General features: G+C 48.8%; 1 long non-coding RNA gene across 1 annotated transcript in view; it reads left to right on the forward strand.

Moving 5' to 3' along the window:
- Positions 1 to 1,177: 1,177 nt before the first annotated feature.
- LOC141276623 (uncharacterized) overlaps positions 1,178 to 13,852 on the forward strand; it is a 119,234-nt gene continuing 106,559 nt past the window's right edge. The window contains exon 1 of the long non-coding RNA XR_012326521.1: positions 1,178 to 1,248. This is a non-coding gene — a long non-coding RNA (uncharacterized lncRNA). The remainder of the gene's footprint in view (positions 1,249 to 13,852) is intronic.

Raw genomic sequence — 13,852 nt, forward strand, 5'->3', positions numbered from 1 at the left:
ACAACATAGCTCTGAAAGAAACATTATCATCATTTGGTTTCTCATGTGTACCCACCAGTGGAGAACCTCTGGGAGAATTTACAACCCCTGCAATTTCTTTACCATTTAAGAAAGGCTGATCTACTTCTCAGAACCCAGGAAGATACTTGTTTTTCTGCTGGAATCTGGCCAGAGGCCATGCAGAAGGGGAAGATCCCTCGTTTACACACCCTCTGTTCCTGAAAGCCATTCTCAGGGCACAGTAAAGACAAGGCTTTATTTTAAAGTAGCTCAAAATAGCTGCGGCATCTCCATGCCAGGCCCACTCTCCTGCCCCTCAAAGGTGGGGTTGCTCATTGATGGGCAGAAAACCTCAAAATCATGTTTCTCGACAGCTAAACATTCAAGCCCTTTTTTCAACAGTAAAGAGAACTTTAACGCTAAAGCATTCACCTGCCCCTGAGGCCTTCGCTGCTGAGTTAGGCCGGCTGTGTCTTGAGGCTGGACAACAAATCGTACTCAGGTTCTTATCCTGCATTGCACAGAGCTGAGAACTTAACCACATGGGATGTTTCCGGTGTATATTTGCTGGTTGAATGTGTGAGTTAACTTGTACCCAAACAGTACCAGGAGTAGTGCCTTGCTGCAGGTTGCTCATTGGTAACAGGGCTCCTGGGTGCAGGGCCTGGACTGCTCTAGAAGGTTCTCTGCTCTAGAACTTTCACGGTGGGGTTGTTCTTGACTAGCACTTTGGACTCTCTGATGTTACCAGCTTAAAAATGAGCCAAAGCGCCAAATGTGCCCCAAACAATTGTTTCCTTTTAGCTCTTTGGCCCCACTTCCACGGGGGCAAGACTCTTCAGCACCGGCTCTTGGCTCCCGGGTGGCTGGCCTGGCATTTTCAGTGTTTGATTAAGTCCTTACATTTTCTCTTCTTTGGCAAAATGTATCTCCCCTTCTGCCCCTAGTCTAGGCTTCGCGTTTTGCTTTTCCCCATTCGAAGTCTGCCGTTTCCCACATCACCTTTCCTTTTGGATCACGATCACACTGAGCCTTTGAAAAGGGACGTTCAGGGGATGCGCATCGTAGCCTGTTTCCGGCCCCGCAGGTGGGAATGCTGACCCGATTTTTCTTTTCTTTTCAGGAGTAGCTGATTCAGATTAATCAGTTAGCAGCTGGTGCTTTATGCTGACTCTAGCAAGAGTCTCAAAGATTCAGGTTTAAATTGGAGAAGAGGAGGAGAGGAGAGAGACAAATGACAGGAAAAAGGTAAGGAGGAGAAACTACTTTTTTATTACTGCTGTTGTTTTTCCCAGGGAGAGACATTCTATGACTGTGCTCAGCTCTGGGTATTGAAGATTGTCCTGTGACATGTCTACAGCTGAACTTGACCTCCTCACCGGTGTTGGCGGGGAGGGGGCAGCCTCTAAGACGGTCCCTACAGATCCCCCCCCTTGGTGTTCACACCATGTGTCATCACCAACCTTAAGTGTGGCCAGGCCCCAGTGACTCGTCTCTGGCTGATAGAAGGTGGCTAAGGCTATGCGACGTCACGCCCAAGACAAGGCTCCTGAAAGTCTCCTGTTGCTCACCATCTCATGCTGTCTCTGGCTCCCTCTGTCTCTGTATCTTTCTCCCTCTTTTCTTTGTGTTTCTATCTGCCTGTCTCTCATGACCAGCTGCCATGTCTTAAGGACACTCAAACAGCTTATGGAGGTGCCTGTGTGGTGAGGAACCGACGTGCCTGGTCTTGGAGGTGACTCTTCCGAGACCCACCTAGAGACAGGTCGTGAGCTTGGAGATGGCATCTTTAGCCCAGTTGAGTTCTGAGACGACTGAACCCTTGGCTGACAAATTAACCGTAACATCATGAAAGACCCTGAATCAAGGTGACCCAGCTAAACTGTGTTTGGATACCAGAGGCACAGAAACTGTGATATAGTAAATGTTTGAGGTCACCCAATTTGAAATCATTCGTTATGCAGCAGGAGCTAGCTAACACGCTCTCCAGCCTGCTGCTCCATCTCAGGGATGCTCTGGCAGACATAAGCTAGGTCATTCCTGCCTCCTGCTCACTCCTGCCTCGTGTAGCAATCTTGCCGCTTCGGAATGTGTTACATATACCGAATCGTCTAGTATTTGACCTTTCCAGATGGCAGTGTTTTACACTCAGCTCAGTGCCCTTGAGATCCATCAGGTTGTCGCGTGGATTAATCGTTGGCCCCTTTTTGTTGCTGTATGGGATTCTGTGATATGGGTGTACCACAGTTAGTTTAGCCATTCCCCTACTGAAGGAACCGTTTCTCAGCAAACACCAAGTCTGGTTGACTCCATGCCTTAACACCTTGCAGATCTGCCCTCTGTCTTCACTCTGAGCTAATGTGCAGGGTCAGATCCTCTCCACCTCCCCCTGCACCACTGAGGCAGTGTCCTAACTCTGCTGCCAGAGGTCCCAGGCGTGGATTTTAAATGGATAGCGCCACACTTTCCAGGAAACACACGGAGAAAAAGCACCTTGCTTTGTAAATAAATCATGAATATTTTGAAAAATGAAAAATTGATAGAAGCGACGTAGTTTAAAGTTAAATATTATGATGCAGTGTCCATTGTGCCAACTCTGTCTCCCTGCCCTTGGCCCTGCCCGCCTCGGGTCAGCCCTCCCCATGCAGCACGAGAGACTAGCCTAATGTGTCATTCTGCTGCTCCTGCCCCCCAGGGCCCCCCCACTGGCCCCGGATGGAGAACAGCCTTTGTTGTTGTTCGGCGGTGCTGCGAGGCTTGCAGGATCTTAGTTGCCCCATCAGGGATTGAGCCTCGGACCACGGCAATTGAGCACAGGCTTTAGCACGGCAAGTTGGGGCCTTCCCTACAGGGCTCCTGCTTAGTGCTTGGCCTCGTCTCCCGCCGCTTCCCTTCCTTCCCCACCCAGATCTGAGTGTCCTCACACTGGTCACGATCCAGGTTTTCACCTCTGACACATGTCTCAAGTCATTCCTTCCCCTTTCTAAGCGAACATCCCTCAAATGTTAGTACAGGCGTCACCTCTTCCTCCAAGAAGCCTTTCCTACTTGCCCACCCCTCAGAGGTCAGTGCTTCTCTTTGTACTCTTCCAGAAGCCTGGGTGCCTTCTGCCCAAACAGCACTTACCGTTCGAGTGTGGCTCCTGTTTACTTAAATGAGTGAACACTCAGGAATTGCTATTACTACAACTACTATTATATTATTGTCACTATATGGCTACAATGCATTTTCCTGCATTGCATTGGCTCTGATTTGGGCACGTGCCCATTTCTGGACCAGTCACCATGGCCTGGGGAAAGTGATGCTCAATTAGCTCGTCCCTCACCCCACCTTGAGTTTGGAGCCTGGGACCAGGCAGTGTGGGAAACCCTGTCACAGCAGCTTGTTGGATACCTGAGAGTCACCTGGAGCATTGGCTCGGGTGTGCTTCCTGACGCAGCGTGATGGGGGCAGGTGGCAGCCACGGCTGCCACCACGGACATGGAACTATGGAAGGAGAGAGGAAGCGTCACATGCTCATTCCCTGTAAGCACCATCACTCCCTAAGGAGGTAAGAACTGTCTCTTTCTGGGCAGAATTAGATGGCGTCAGTGAATTGCTTTAAGGAGTAGATTAGTGTCAGTCCTGGGTCAATGAAGATCTGCTGCGTTAAACCGGAGATGATAACTAGCAGCTCCACACCCTGTCTTTGGAAATGCATTTCGGAACTTTCAAATCCGAGAAGCCATTTCCCGTGGAAAGCAAACTCATGCAGACGTGGTGGGCGTGAAGCCCAGTTTTCGAAGCACTGTTCTTTCTGTTGAGTGCTCCAGTATTTCCAAGGTGGACTTTTCTCCTTGCGTGGCCTTAACTGCACGTTGAGCACTGCACCTCTGTACACTCAGCTCCATGAGCATCTTTATTTTTCTTTCTTCCTGGATTTGCTTTTCCTTGGCTTTATTGAGATATAATTGACAAATAAAATTGTAGAATAGACCCTTGAACAACATGAGGGTTGGGGGCGCTGACCCTCCAAGAAGTGGAAAAATCACGTAGAAGTTATAGTTGGCAAATCCAAGGTTCCCCCCGTACCTGGGGCTCTGCAGCCACAGACTCAAGTAGCTGTGGGTTGTGTAGTACCTGAAGTATTGACTGTTGAAGGAAATCTGTGTATAGTGTTGTTCAGGGGTCAACTGTATATATTTAAATTGTGCAGCATGATGATTTGATATTCATATACATTGAAATATTTACCACAACCAAGTTAAATAACACACCCAGTACCTCACAAAGCTGATGTGTGTGTGTGTGAGTGATGAGAATGTTTAACATCTACTCTCTTAGCAAATTTCAAGCTGACAGTACAGTAAAATTAACTACAGTCACCCTGCTGTACACCAGATCCCAGAACTTATTTATCTTATAACTGAAAGTTTGTACCCTTTGACCAACATCTCCCCATCTCTCTGCACCCCTTAGCCCGTGGCAACCACCATTGTGCTCTCTGTTTCTGTGACATTATTCACCATCATTAAGATATGGAAACAACCTAAGTGTTGATGAATGAGTATATAAAGAAGATGTGGTATAAATGTAAAATATTTATTTATATGTATAATATTTAATTAAGCACACAGTGGAATATTACCCATAAAAAAAAGAAGGAAGTCCTGCCATTCGGAGGGCATTGTGCTGAGTAAAATAACCCAAGAGAGAAAGACGAGTACTGCGTCATGTCACTACATGTGAAATCTTAAAAAAATCCAGGAGCGTCAGTGGCTCACATCCCTGTAGCTTGTGAGCAAACCTCTGGGTCAGACCTCAACGCAGGACAGGGTGGTTTGTTGGCCTGGCAGGGCTCTGAGGATGAACAAAGTGATCATCTGATGATCGGTGCTGCCCTTGGTTGCCAGAAGCCTAGCACGGGCTGTGCCTCAAGGCTGGCAGAGTGAGAGGCCTAGCTGGAGGCCCCATCACTGTGACACAGGCCACAAGTGTAGTCTTGCTGCAGGAGGGGCCATTCTCCAGGGCACGGAAGCCCTGAGTTAGCATCAAAATGGGTTGAGCGGGAGGAAGAGTGCAGAGCCATGGTACCACGTGCTTTTCCATACTTGGTGAGTGGCCTGATTTCCCACGTTCCTGTTGTAGAATATTAACTCACTTGACAGAGGGACAAAGCGTACATTGTTCATGCCTAAGAGTCCCAGACTGCAGGGAATTCACGCTGACGAGGGGATGAAAACCCGAGTTCCAATATGGGAACAGACGTCACACCTTGTGTTCAAGCTGGTTGTAAATTAAACGCTGGCTATGTCTCGAGTGTGGCTGGAGGCTGTCACTGTGGCAAACCTGCCGACTCCTGCCGAGCTCTGATTGTCACACTCAGGGGTGTAGTGGATCGCATGCTTTGGCCATGTCGTTGTTCCCTGCAGCCTTCACTTGGTGATTAAACAAATATGATTCTTTTCTAAATTGCATGAAATGGATAAAGAAGTGGTGTTCTGACTGAAATTGAATTTGGCTTAATTAAGATGAATCTCTGTGCAGCTCCACAGCCCCTCAGACAGTCAGGACTCTGTTCCCTTTTGACCTTTAGAGGCTCAGGCTCCCTGGGGTCGGAGTAGAAGCTGAGTTCAGAAGCCAGCTGGCCCCTGGTGATGCTGCTGCTTCATTAACTTGGTTGATGAAATTCCTGGCATATTGGGCAGGGGTTTGGGAGAATGTCTGTTATAATGCATCCCTGAGATATGATACTATCTGGCTTTTCCCTTCCAGTTTGTTAATATTACAGGGGCCAAAATAGACCCAAACCAAGGGATGTGTGTGTGTGTGTGTGTGTGTAGAAAAGCACACTGAGCTTAAGTGCACAGATAACTGGATTTTCACAAACTGAACACACCCATGTAAACACCTGAAATCAGGAAAAAATTGAGTACAGAATGACCCCTTGAGACCTAGTCTCTTGCTCGTGGATTAGCCGGCTCTCGGTGCTATAACAAGGTACCACAGATGGGGTGGCTTAAGCCACAGAAATTAGTTTCTCACAGTCCTGGAGACTGGAAGTTTGAGATCAGGGTGCCAGTGTGGCCGGATCTGGTGAGGGCTCTTTTGCTGGTTTGAACGTGGCTGTGTCTTCACGTGGTGTGGGCGGCAGGCAGGGGGCGGGGAGAAACAGAGCTCTCTGGTGTCTCTTCCTGTGAGGGCGCTCATCCCATTCTGGGGGCCCTACCTCATGGAGATCGTAGCTCAGCTACCCCGAGTCTTGCTGCCTCCACACCACTTTGTTTGGACAAATGGCCAGCATGCTGTGTCCTTCCTCCAGAGCCTGTGGGTAATAGACTTCTCTATTGCCGTATTTCTTAGGGTCTTTTGTTGGAACCTGGCTCACCGTCCGTCACCCCAGAGCAGGGGCTCTACTTAACAAACATTAATTTAACACAACCATGACACGTCATGACCTCATGTAAACCTAATCACCTCCCAAGGACCCCCTCTCCAAATATTGTCACATGGTGGGGGGTTAGGGCTTCAATACATATATTGGGGGGCACGATGCAGCCCATAGCACCCCTTGTCTGAGATCTAAACCATAGATTTGTGAATGGACGTGAATGGAATCCACGTTTAGTATAGCGCGTGGTTCTGTGTCTGCCTTCTTTTGCTCAACATAGTTTGTGAGACTCACACGTGTTACTTCAGGTACTGAGAGTCCCGCATTCTCGTTGCTCCATTGTACTGAATGGTGTGAACACTCTACTGTGGATGGACTTCGGGGTTGTTTCCAGTTCGGGGCTATTTCAAATAGTGCTGCTGTGAGGCGTCTTTCCTATACATTTTGGTAAATGCAGCCCTGCATCTCTAGTGGAAAGATCCGAGGCCTGGACTCCCCTGGTCACTGCAGACATTGCTTTGGAAGATACTGCCAGGCAGTTTTCCAAAGTGACTGTGCCAGTTTACATTCCAGCTGTGGAATCTGAGAGTTTCAGTAGATGCATGCTCTCAGCAATACTCAGAATTGTTAGTCTCTTTCATTTTAACTCATGGATGGATATGTGGTGGCGTCCCGTTATTTAAATTTACATTTCCTGGCTGACTAAGGAAGTTAAGCCCCTCTTCACATTTACTAGACATTTGCATTCCCATAGGTGCCTATTCAGTCTTCTTATCCGGTTGCCCCCTGTTTGCATTGTACTGGTTATTCTTTTTTCCTTTTCACCAATATTATTTGAGCCTATTTAAGAGATCTTGGACTACTCCAAAGTCAGGAAGACATTCAAATAGTGCCCATACCTAGAAGCACCATTTACGCGAGAGCTGTCACTGCGCTATGGGCACTTGTTGGGAAATAAAAACGAATCCAGCATTTCTAAAAGTTCATCAAGGTGACCCTCATGAGAAAGAATCAGAGCTCTCCGTTAGGCCTCTTATGCTTATTTTATGGTGTATTAGGGACTTGGATTTTGAATTAAGTACAGGGAGGGGACACCGTGATCCTTCCAGTACTTAGAGCCTCTGAAAGTCTTAATGCCTTGTTAATGGAGGAGTTTGGGGAAGGAAGACAGGGGAGAGGAGGGAGGGCCAGACCGGGGTGGATGCAGACCAGAGCCCCCGAGAGGGGCTGTGACCTGGCCCGGCCCCTCCTCTCCTCCTGCTCCAGTTTGGCCCCCAGGGATTGAGCTCAGCAGGGTTCAGAGGGGCATCAAGGGGACCCTTCCTTTCCTGGTTCTGCAGGGCCCGTGGCTGCTGTCACCTGCACACTCAGCTCCCGACTCGTGTCCAGGAGCTCCTTGTCCCTCAGTTCTGCTGCCATCTGGTCCCATTTCTCACTTCGCTCACGAACTTAGCTCTGGTCGGGACTTAACTTTGAGTGAAGGGAGCCCCTGTGCTGGTGGAGGGGCCGTGGTGTGGGCCGTGGCTGCACTGCTTGTAGGGTCACTTGGTTCATGCGTAGTTCATCTGGGGGCACTGAGGATGGAGTCGAGGGCGCGGCCGGCCCAGGTTCTTCCTCCACGGGAGGGACTTTGAAGTGTATGTTAATCTTCTATCGCTGGGTGACAATCACTGGCTGCTTTTAAGGACCAGCACTGCTCATCTGACAGTTACCGTGGGTCAAGCATTGGTGGTTCCCGCTCAGGATCGCTCGGGAGATTGCCTTCGGGACGTTGGCTGGGCTCGACATCTGAAGGCTCCATTCCATGGCTCCTTGTTGCAAGGCTGTAGGCAGAGACCCTGCCCCACCACTGGGCTGCTGGAGGTTGTAGAGGGGGGAGGAGGATGGGGGGAGATGGAGACAGAAGAACCCGAAGGAGAGAGTCAGGAGGACATCACACTCTGTCATTTTACCACATTCTATCACATTCTATTTGTTGAAAGTAAGCCACTCAATGCATCCCACACTTATGGGGAGAGGAATTAGCCTCCGTCTTTTAAAGTGAGACTTATTACCGAGGACGTGTGTACATCAAAAGGAGAACAAAGGATCTACAAGAGGAGAGACTCCCTCGTAGAGATTATCTCTTGGTCTCCCCCCCCCCCCCCCCCCCCCCCGCGTTCTCTGGACTCTGAACTCTCGAGCTCTCCTGTGAATCGAACACAGACCCTCCCCTCTTCCCAGGTGTGCATTATGCAAATCAAGCAGCCTGGCTTTTGGAGTAGCCCCGGTGGACCTGAGCTGTGAACTTTCCCTTTGCTGACCGTGGGCAGCCTGGGGCCCTTCAAGCTGCCTGGCAGCGTGCGCACACAGCGCTCACCTGCCCAGAGCTTAGCTGCTGAAATTTAGACAGCTGAGCCCAGGGGCTCCACCTGATATTAAGGTGCACGCGCTAGCCTTTCCAGAAGGAAGCAGGAGGATTTCTCCACCACGTGGGGAGGTCAGCTCCCTGAAGCAGCTTTAAAGCCAAAGTCAAGCTGGATATTTTGCTGGTCTGTTTAGCCAAGGCCTATGTGTCCTCCCAGCTCCCACCAGAACACACCTTCCTGGACAGCGATTCTGTCCGATGCTGCGGGGATTCCGCCTGACAGTGTTGTCCGAAGGCATGAGCTCATTTGCAGAGTTCCACAAGAGGGCTTAAGGGACTTTGTGAAATTTTATGCAAACTCCGTGTCCATATATGTATTTTTTTTAATAGAGTGTCCAAAACTTTTTTCAGATTCTCTGAGTCCCTGACGAATCCCCTCTGCCAGACCCTCTGTCTCCCACTCAGATGCACATGTGTCAAAAAATATGACAAGCCCTTTACTCTGTAAAGCAGAGGCCATGGCCCTCTCTCCTCACGTTTGTACCCCTGTGAATCTGGCGAGTGGAAAAGGGTTGATGTTGTGACTGGTTGTGGCGCTGCTTCCACCTCCTCCCCCCACCCCACGCAATTAACGGAGTTTCGGGACAGAAAGGGCTGCGCCTCGTTCTCACGCTAACCTGCCTTCTTAACGAATGGTTGTGCGCTGACTTTCTGTGTGCTTCCTAGAGCTTGGTTTTCTGAAGCCAGTTCTGGGCAATAATTCCTGCTGCCGGTGTGCTGCTCTCGTCCAAAACAGAATCGAGTGTTAGCTAAATGGCTCTGTTTGTCGTGTGCAAAATAAGCAAGCTCGAGCACGAGGCAGGTCAAAACAGAAGCTGGGAACAAATGCCAGGCTGTCAGCACCGCCCCCTCTGGCTCCACTGAACCTTGCCTTCTTCCCCGCTCCTCCCCTAGCAAAGCTGTCACTGGGATTGGCCACTGGCCGCCCTTCTCCTGAAGACCGGGACTCTTGAGATGATTGGCGGTCTCGGAGCTCGCTGTCGAGAAGGGCTGTATTTGTTAATCAGACACCCTTCAGGGCCCAAGAACACCATGGGGGCAGGGACCTCTTCCCCATCCTCCCCGGCAGGCGTCCTCAACACAGCAGCCTGAATGTCCTTTAACGCAGGCCAGACCTGCGTGCCCCATCTGATCAAAGTCCCTCCACCGATGGCCTGACTCAGAACAAAAACCAGATCCTTCCCCAGCCTGCAAGGCCACGAGGTGCCCCCACCTCAGGACCTCTTCCCTCTCCATCCTCCGCCTGTCTGCCTCCTTCTGTCCCCTTTCTCGCTCCTGCCCAGCCACACCCTCGTCCAGCCCACAGGGTTCCTCGACACACAAAGTTACGAGCAGCCTGTCTCCAGCCCCAGGGCCTTTGCACTCACTGCTCTCTCTGACCGGAACATTCTTCTCCCATGGCCCCAGGGGTGGCTCTCTCTAGTTATTCCAGTCTCACCTCCAAAGTCACCCCTCATGGAAGGCTTCCTATTTACTCTTTTCCATGGGGCCCACCGCACCCCATCACCCTCTGTGCCTATTAACCTATTGCTGTAGCCATCCTGTCCTTGCAGGTATCCAGCCATCGCTGTTTGTGCATAACTCCTAGAGTGCCGTGCAGGGAGGGGCCCAGTCACCTTGTTCACCAGCGGTCCTGCGGGCCCGGGAGTGCGTGGCAGTGAGCCGGGGCTGCTCAGTATCCGAGGGATGGGGGAGGGGGTCCCAGGTCCTTCTGGTTCCAAATCCCTGCTTCTTCTCACCCCCTGCTCTGCCCCTGCCGGGACCTTCCATCTACTACTCGTCATTCCTTCTGAGAGGCGCAGCCAGAGTAAAAGCCCCTCACATTTATGTAGCTCTTTCTTCAGTTTATAGAGGCCATCGAAAAGGTAGTCTCAGCCCCCAGCATCACAGCAGGTGATCAACGGATAGTTGTGCAATGAACGAATGAAGGAATGGTGTTTAACCACCACTGCTGACTCCACCTGAGGGAGTCGGGGACCTTCCCGGAAACGTGGAGATAAGCCCTTTCCTGGGGAAGCTCTGAAATCATCCCGGGAGCTGGGACAGTGCAAAGGCATGAGCGCGTCTCCTCCGCGCCGCCGGTTTCCTCTCCACTCTGCCTCGAATAGACCCAGGTTCCCCTGCCTTGAAAACCCCCGGTGCCCCAGCTTTGCCTTCCAGGGGCCTCCTTCCCTCTCTTTTCATGCCAGCGTTCTCAAATGACTGTTCCAGATCCCTCTCCTCCTTCTTCTCCGCCTGTTCCTTCCTGAAACTTTTATAGCATTTCTCATGTGGAGGTATTGTTCTCCTTCGGAAATTGAACTCTGTTGAGTAAAGGTGGGCAAGAAAGCTTAAGATCAAGGAGCCCTGTGAAGAATGAGAGTGATTTTTGAAGACATGAAGGCGGTGGTGGAGGGAGAGATGGCGGGAGCACGCTGTGGTTATTTAGGAAGGTGGAAATGGGCCCCTGAGCCCTGGGGAAGAAGTCGCCGTCTGCATCCCCCAGAGATTGTGCATCTGTGTGCACGCTGTGATGATGAGAAGGAAAGTGTGTAGATAACGTGTATAGATGGACGTACAGACACACAACACACACACACACACAGAGAGAGAGCATAATTATATGCATCAAACAGTGCTTTAGAGTTGAAGATTTTGGCTACTGTTGCTTTAAGGGTAAAGGTTGAAATGTAAAGGTATCTGCACAATTAGACCCAGAAATTCTACTTCCAGTTATTTGTCCTGAAGAGATACTCACCTATGTATACAAAGATGGGTATTTAGTGCTATTTATTGTAGCATGGCTGTAATAGCCATTGGCCTGTCCATCCATGGGAGGCTGGGTAAATGGACTCGGGTCAAATGGGGTGAATACATATAAATAAATCAGTTCAGTGAAATTAGGTAAATACATACAGATCAATATGGAAAGCTCACCAAGACCGGTTGCTTTGTGAAAAAGAGCATTCCTATTTTTAAAAAGATGCTGAGGGGGGCACACACACGTGTGTGTGTCTGCATCCTTTTGATGTTTAAATTTTCACTACGTTTAGTTTTCATAATAATGTAAGGATGTCCAGTTCTATGGGGTAATTTAAAATTGCCTCTCCAGGGCCAAAGACAGCGAGGCTGGTGGGGTCTGCTGTGAAGCTGGGGAGCACCTGCAGTAAGGTGCTGAGACGGAAGCTCTTTCTGTCGATGGTAGGTTTTGCAAGCAGGAGCCTTGCAGGCTTTGGGGGCAAAATGAAATGACCCTCTGCTTGTCTGCCACACATTTCAAGGGAGGTGACTGTCCTTTGAGGGGCCTCCCTCCATGTCACACCCCAAGCTTTGGGTCCAAAAGCCATTTAGCCTCCCCACATTAGTGGCTCAACATGCCTTGTTGCCCAGGGGTCGTTCTGTCTGCTGGTTGTCTGTTCAATGTGTATTTTTGAGCACTTACCCTGAACGAAGCACTGGGCTAGGAAGATAACATGAGCAAAATCAGACGTGGTGCTGCCCTTCTGGGGCCTGCAGTCCAGTAGGACAGGTGGATTTTAATCAAAGGACTTCACATTTAAAATTTCAATTGGTGAATGTGGTGAGCACTGCAAATAGGTGTTCATAGCACATGCAAAAAAAAAAAAAAGCGTGCTGTGAGGACGAGTCGCTGAGGCTCTGAAGGGGGCTGCCTGCACTATTGTGCAGTCTGTGCACTGACCAAGGGCTCCAATAGCATGCAGTGAGAGGCGGCTGAAATCTCGTCCACACTTCACTGACCAAACCCTGCATCCCAGTGAAGGGCTGTGTCCACCTGCTCGGGGCCCACTGCCCCTTCCCCAAGCCATAAGCCCTCAGGGCTCTTTGTCCAGAGGCAGCTTCTTTTCTAATTGTCCACCCAGAAGTGGAGCCATGTATTAAGGATCCCCCTCAGGCTAGAGGTGTCCCTGAGCGTGGCCTCCTCAGGAATATCAGGGAGGGCTTCCTGGAGGAAGTTTCACAGGAGCTAAGAGAGATGAGTAAGAGTCAGTTAGGTGTGGAGGGAGACCCAGGGTGGGGAAGATTGTGGTCAGTGTGGATGGTGGTGAGATAGGGGGGCGCATCTTTGCATCTTCGTCTTTGCACACCTGTGTGACCGTTCTGCATGTAAATGATTAGAAATCAGTTTGCTGGGCCAAAGCTTGAGCCTACCTCTGAATGAAACAAAAGCATATCTGACTCAAGAAGGCCTCATGGGGCATTTGGTGTAATGACTATTTTTAAAATTCTGCCATGTTGTTAGGTCTGAAATGATAGCTCAGTATGGTTTTAATTTGCATTTCCCTAATGGAAAGGATGTTGAACATCTTTTCATGTGCTTACCTGACCACTGTGTATCCTCCTTAGTAGATTATCTGTTCATATCTTTTGCTCAATTTTTAATGGGATTTTTTAATGTTGAGTTTTACAGATTCTTTATATATTTAAAAAATAAGACTTTTATTGGAAATGTAATTTGAAAATATGTTTCCTGGTCTCTTAATTTCTCTTTTATTTTCTTGACAGGTACTTTTCCTTAGCAAAATGATTCATTTTAATTAAGTCCACCAAATTATTTTGGTGTCAAGTCAAAAACATTTTGCTTAACCCTAAATCCCCAAGATTTAACTCTTTGTGAATATATTTTAGTGTTATAGTTTTATGGTTTACATTTCTGTCCCTGATTAATTGTGATTCATTTTTGTATAAATTGTGTGACTGAGGTTAAGGTTCATATTTTGTGCTATTGTTGTCTTATATTTTCCTTCTGCGTATGTTATAAACATGATCCTATGTTGTTGTTTCATTTGTTTAAATAGCTAACTATCTTTTAAAGAGATTTAAATAATAAGGAAATAATGTATTTCTTAAATACTTTCCATTTCCAGTGCTCTTCACTTTGTGTAAATTCATATTTTGATCTACTATCTTTTTTCTTCTCCCGAAGAATGTCCTTCAACATTCCTTCTACCAGCTCTGCTCAGGATGACTTCTTTCAACTTTTTTTTTAATATCTAAAAAGTCTTTATTTCAGCTTCCCTTTTGAAATAAATATATTTTTGTTCAGAACAGAATTCTAGGCTGACAAGTTTGTTTTT

This window comes from Tursiops truncatus, chromosome 15, assembly GCF_011762595.2.
Source record: "Tursiops truncatus isolate mTurTru1 chromosome 15, mTurTru1.mat.Y, whole genome shotgun sequence".
NCBI lineage: Eukaryota > Metazoa > Chordata > Mammalia > Artiodactyla > Delphinidae > Tursiops > Tursiops truncatus.